Source organism: Cavia porcellus, unplaced genomic scaffold (genome assembly GCF_034190915.1).
Source record: "Cavia porcellus strain 051 isolate PalLab524CR breed Dunkin Hartley unplaced genomic scaffold, mCavPor4.1 scaffold_23, whole genome shotgun sequence".
NCBI classification, from domain to species: Eukaryota; Metazoa; Chordata; class Mammalia; order Rodentia; family Caviidae; genus Cavia; species Cavia porcellus.
In genome coordinates, this window is record NW_026947506.1 from 10,623,507 (window position 1) to 10,630,332 (window position 6,826).

Sequence of the window (6,826 nt, forward strand, 5' to 3'; positions counted from 1 at the left end):
CTCTCATTCCCATCCACCTCTGAGCCTGCTCCTGTTGCCATGGAATGCATCTGTTCCACTATTCCGGGAAAGAAATCACTCATGTCTTCCAAAAATACAGGCTCACTGCTAATTATCCTGTATCTGCTCTGCCTCAGCCGGCTGTTATCTCCAGATGACTCTAAAAGCTCTCAGCACCCTCAGAGCTCACAGAGGACACACTATCCGTCACCCTGCTGAGAGAGGGAAACCTATTTCTGTAGGGCTCCTGCAGACAGCGTGTAGCCAGCACCCAGGAGTATTTCCTAAGAAAAGACTAACTCTGACCTTGGTTCAACCAAGGGCAAAAAAATCTAATTAAAGTTCTTACAACAGAGTAGAAATCAAAGCACGGGTAATCCCAACTTGCAGCTTACAGTGATTCCACACTGGAGTCTCCCACTCTGCAATGGTGCAGATATCTATTCAAACAACTGCCCCACTCTTCACGTACATGTGATATTCAACAAATTAACAGTCGTAAGGTATGCAGTGCTTTATTACAGAATAGGCTTAGTGGTACGTGATTCCACCCAAGTAGGCTAAAACAAGTGTTCCACGCATGTGCAAGGCAGTCTGGGCTGAGCCATGCTGTTCAGTGAATTAACTGTGTAGCAGTCAGGATTCACAAAGGAAAAGATTTAATCCCAGACACATAATTTATAGGATTATTTTACAGTACTGATCCAAAAAGTCAAATGCAAAGGAGTACAGGAGGTCTGTCCACACACCAGAGACCCAAAGAACCCAGCTGAGGGCCTGGATCCCATGGCAATGTCCTCCATGTGTCTAGCTGGAGGCCTAGAGCCCACGGCAATGTCCTGCATGAGTCCAAGAGCTCATAGCAATGATCCACACAAGCTGTACCAAGGCTCTGCACTGGGAAGGCCCAAAGGTCAGTGGTGGAAGCTAGAAAGTCTATGCTAGTGGGAGGAGAGGTCTGTGCCATCAGGCTGAGGGATCTGCACAGGAGCCAGGAAGCAACGCTTGAGCTCCTCTGATGATGAGAACAGCTGAGTTCATATCAGGAAAGCCAGGATGACACGCTTCTCCAGGAGGATCAATAGCGCACCATCTTCCCCTCCAGGCAACAATCCTCAGGTGGGCCTTCCACACCCAGGACCACCCTGATTCAGTTCAGCTGGGTGTTCCAAGGTGACCACTAGTTAGTTAATCTACCACACCGAGTTAAACCTCGATTTCATCCCAGGCTGGGTGTATGGGGGTGTAACCACATCCTAAACTGAGGAGTGCCTGTGACCCCGGATCAAAACGGACGGAGAACCATCCGAAATGCATTTCCCGGGAGAGCTGCGGGAGGACGCAAGGTCTGCATGGCTTCTCTCCACGCCAAACCTTTCTCCCTTGGACAGAGTGCGCCCTGGCCCGCGGCTCCCTTACATCTGGATTCCAAGCCATTAGCTCTCAAAATGTAAAAGCACAGCGGGACCGAATTCAAGTTTTTGCAAAGATCGGAAGCTCAGAGCTAAGCCGACTTCACATGTCACAATTGAGGTCCAAGAGAAATGTTTTATGTCATTTGTTTACCAAACATCGATGGGTTCTGGGTCAAGTTTTGGCCTAATTGCCTCTCATTTGTTTGTTGAAAACTAAGGCAGGCACATGTGGAAAAATCCAGATCCCACATCAAGGTGATGTAGGATCTTCCTACAGCGATCTTCCTCACCAATCTCACACCCGGGCTCTCTGCCTGATCACCGTCAGGAAAAGTTTCTGTGCCTTGAGCCTCTGTTCCGTTTGCACCAGGGTCACAGGCACTCCTCAGCTTAGGATATGGTTATGCCCTCTTGTGTTAGTGGTCATGTCCCCTGCATGCCAAAAAAGGGCATCAGGTGCCCATTCTCCAGAAGCCAGCGACCTTCCTGTAGTGCTGTGTTCCGGCCCCTCAGAGCCCTCCTTCTCCAGTGTCGCATCTCCTAGAAGGTGGGTAAGGCATTTGGCCCCACCCCTGAGACCAGGATTCAGGTGCTGCCCAGTGTCATCCTACACAAATGACCCTGCACCCTGACTTCAGCAGGAACGTGGGCATGCTGTGGGATCCACCCCATGCCAAGCGGTTTTATTCCCATCAGTTTGCTGGGAATAGCTGGCCTGAGCCGCAGAACCATCACATGAATGGGCACTCCACAGGGTAAGCGCTCCACAGTGTGAGCGCCCCACCAAGCAGCTGAAGGACTGTTGGCTCTGCCACCCCTGGCCAAGCATGCCTCACTATCTCTCAGCCTTTGCTTTTCTGTGCATTGCCTGTGCATGTTCTGTTCTGTGTCAGTTCATCTGCTGAACTTCGGTATTTTGGCAATGGCTTTATAATCACTGGCTTTACATTAGCGGCTGTTCTTTTTCTAACATGTTTGGCCAATATTTTTCCAACTTGAATTTCTAACTTAATTTAAGTTCTATCATTTCCTCCCTGCTGGATTTCGTTTTTGTTTTTATGTATTCACAGCCGTGGGTCTCTTTTGCATCATCTCCAGGTCTTGTTTTGCTAGAGGAGGCTCACACACTCTGCAGGAGAGGCAGTAAGTGACAGTCACAACTCTGCCTGGGAGAGGACATGCCAGCGTGGTTTGATTTTGCAGTGGCCCGTGTGTCAAAGGCTCCGTCCCCAGCAGAGTGTCATGGGGAGGCAGTGAAGCCTTTGATAGCTGGGGCCTAGTAGGGACTCTGGGCCACTTCAGGTGTGTGTGGCAGGGATGGGGACCCTGCTTTCCTCTTTTTCTTCATTTTTTTTCTTCCTTGCCAGAGAAAAGAAGCTGTGGTCCACCACGCATTTGTACCTGGGTACACTTCCTCATGGGCTCAAGGCAGTAGCACTCACCAGCCATGGACTGGAACCTCCTCAACTGTGAGCCAGAAGAAACTTTTCACTTTACAAGTAGAGTACTCGGGATTTTATTACAGTGTAGAAGACTAAGACATATAGAAATAATTCCACCAATTGCAATAAAAACTCAAATATTTTTCTACTTAGATGGTATTAAGTTGTTTAAATCAATAACTAGGAAAATAAAAGGGAAGGGGGCAAGTGGCATAGGAATGTTTTCCCTGCCAGAAATTAAGGGCTAGAATAATAAAAGCCAGTGATGCAGATGCAGAAATACATAAGGAAATAGAACAGGATGGAGTCAAGAGGTGCCACCAAGAATAAATGGAGGTGCTGGATCCCATACATATAAGTGTGATGTTTCACTGGCATGCACAAAGCAGAGCCCCCAAAAACAGCTGGGCTGGAGAGGCAGGAGAGGAGGCAAAAGCCCCCAACTGGCACCTTCAAGCCTGACTCATCTACGTTGTGGCAAATCCCTGGCCGTAAGTGAAATTCTAAGTGGGAATACACAGAGCCTTTCTGAACACACAAAGGCTTAATAACAAAGGAGGAGATGGGCAGAGTCGGCAGAAAGATATGGCTAATTCTGCAAGGTCATCCTTATCAAAATCAAAAGGCACTGGTGAAACGTGGGGACACAGAGTGACACCACACAGGACGAAGGATGAGTATGCAGGGCGCAAAAAGGTCCATTCAGTGGCACAGGAAGGAGGGAACCACAATGACAGGAAATAACATTCTGGGAAGAAATGAGCAAAACTGACCCAGAAAGCCTGGCGCTCAGAGTCAGCCACGTTGTGAGACAGATAGTGGCCTCCCCAGTGTCACAGGAGCATCTGGTGCCAGGGCAGCGGTGCCACTCCCACCTGCATGAGGCCACGCTGTAAACTGAGCTTGGCAGTATGAAGCATTTCCAAGTCAAGCATAGGATTTTAGAAACCAAAACAATGCTAGAATGTATACAAGTTTTATTGCCCACATGATTAGCTTAAAATTTTAATTTAAAAAACATCAGTGTTGTGAAGGGTGTGGTGTTGGCATCTGCCACTGGCAGGTGGCAAGGAGCAGGGGACAGGAACGCTACGAAGGACAGCCAGGGCAGAAGGATGAACGTGTCTCGTGACACAGAGCTTTCCCTCCTGGGTGTGTACAGGTGTGTGTGTTTGTATGTGTGATACATGCAGACCTGTGATATGCACAGACCTTGCAGTCCTGGGTATGAACGTGTGTGACTGTAACACACATGTGCCTAGGAGCGAGTGTTGTGTCATCACACACGTCCACCTTCAGCTCACCCACATCAGGGACGTGAACATGAGGATACCTGTGTATACAAACACATGTGTAACTGTATATTGCATGCATATATGAGTACACACAGATACATACCGACCATGTGTGCATGCATGTGTGTGCACACATGTGCCAGGGAGCAAATGTACAGTGAATGTGCATCTCTGTCCTGCAGCAACTCTAAACCCATGTGTGTGTGTCACCCAAGTGTGCAATCACCTGGGTGAAATTACATGGCCTACAAGGAAAAAAAACTGCATACAGCTTAGCTATCATTCAGCAGGGAAACGTGTACATGAGCTGTAATTTATTCATGCTGCGGAACAGTATATAAAACATAATATACAAATTAGGCTATAGGTAGAAATATCTTTTAAAAGTAAGAGAAAACCTAAAATTCACATAGCAAGATACACGGTGGAATACATTTCCACTCACCTATGGCCCTATGCAAATGAAGTAACTTTATATGCGCTAATACACACTCACAAATTATGTTGACTTCAAGGGAACAAGCAGGACCCCCTCCAGGGTTTTTCCTCTAACGCTGTTGTACTTGGAAATTCTGAAACAAATTGCAAAATATGCACGTGCTTAAAGTCCACGGAGGAGCCACTTTCACTGATAAATGTATTCAGCATCCCACTCATCTCTTTTTATAAACACGCACGTGTGTGTGTATCTTGCCGTATGTACATCAAGCAGGTTGCTTCATTAGCAGCCTCTTCTGTCTTTGTTTCTCTCTGCCTTTCGTCTTATGTGCTCCCCACACACTCGAGCAGGGCACCTTAGCCACAAGCTACAGTGTTCCCACACCATCCACTCCTGTGCCCATGGGCGCACATCGCTGGTCTCCGGCATCTGTCTGTGCTCCCTGCTCTCATGTGGACGGCAGTAAGCGCACCGGCGGGGCTCCTCGGCTCTCCCGCAATCACAGGTGCTGCTTTGATTGGCTTTTTCATCCACCATATCGGAAGGCAATATCTCTAATCTCTCTCCCTTCCTCCCTCCCCTTCTCTCTCCTTCCCTTCATAATATAGTTCATGCTGTGGGTGAACAGAGTTGTTTATTTGAGAGCCCCCCAATTTAGAACATTTCACTTATTTCTAGTGTTTAACCCCTGGAACCAAGCTGTGACCAGCATCTTTGCCCAAAGATCCTTATGTAGGGTGCTTTATTCCATGGGCCATAGAAACATACACATTTCCCAAAGTTTTCCATACCATTATAACAAAAGTGGTCACGGTGTGTATTAGGATGATTAAATTTTCCATGTGTATTTAAAGTCTCTTTCCATGTGTATTGAAAGTCTCTTATTGCTTTCTTGGCTGACTAGTGTGACCTGAGTATATAGAATTCCTGGGTCACACCCCCCTTCCCTCCCCCTCAGCCCCCCTTCCCTCCTCCTCCCCCTCCCCCCTTCCCTCCCCCCCTTCCCTCCTCCTCCCCCTCCCCCTTTCCCTCCCCCTCACCCTCCCCCTTCTCTCCTCCTCCCCCTCCCCCTTCCCTCCCCCTCACCCTCCCCCCCTCCCTCCCCCTCACCCTCCCCCTTCCCTCCTCTCTCTCCCCCACCCCTCTCCTCAGCCTTTTCTCCCTAAATATTTTTGGAGTACCTTGAGGCAAGAATGATCTGTTTTCCTTTCTAAATTATTATCTCTTTCCTAGTGTTTATACGATTTATTCAAGTATAGTCATTTCCACAGAATGTCTCAGTGAATGATGTCTTCCTACACATTTTTCTTAAGACATAATTAGCATTCTTGACCTAATAACGTAGGTCTTCCATAATTTCAAAACTGTTTTATAAACTCTCTTTAAAAATCATTCTTAACCCTTCTAAATGTAATTTTCTGTTCCTGTGTATTTTTTCTGTAATCCCGAAATGTTCAGTATCAGTTCTTTTTAGCTTTCGAATTATTTTTCTTCTGACCTGTGCCCCAGGCCAGTGATCTGTGACCAGCGTTTAAGTGAATTATCCTCAATCTTTTCTCACTGCTTGTTTGAAGTGTTCAGAGTTCCATTTTTTAATGGAACTTTTAATGCTGGTTTTTGGGCAATACCTCATCACATGACATTTCAGTAATTGCCTGAAAATTACAACACGTACCCTAAACTTCATAGCCCTCTCAGAGTTAATACTGCGATGTTTACATAAATGTGGAATGGACCAGGGGTTTAGCTCAATAGCTCAAGTGCTTGCCTGGTAAGCACAAGGTCGTGAGTTCGATCCCTAGTACCAAAAAATAGAATAAAATAAAATGTGAAAGCCTGATGACCATACAGGTTTGGGACTACCTTTGACTCCTACTGGAAGCTGAGCACTTGAAGTTTATGGTTTGTATTTTTTTCCTTTTCTTTTATCCAATAGTCTGAGGAAGAAAAGAATTTTTGTGTGTATGGTGGCACTGGGAATCAAACCCAGAGCCTCACACATACTAGGCAAGGTTCTACCAGGGAGCTACCACACCAGCCCAGTAAATTCTTCATGGGGAGAATTTCCCCCAAATTCCAAAAGAAAACCAACCATCCCCTTCCATTTCATGTGCTTCCTCCTCACCCATGGGTACGAAGCTGTGAGCCTGTGTACTTTTACACACACACACACATTTGACACACCCCTGTACAAATAAAGGTTCTCTAGCTACATATGCATGATTTTAAGGACTG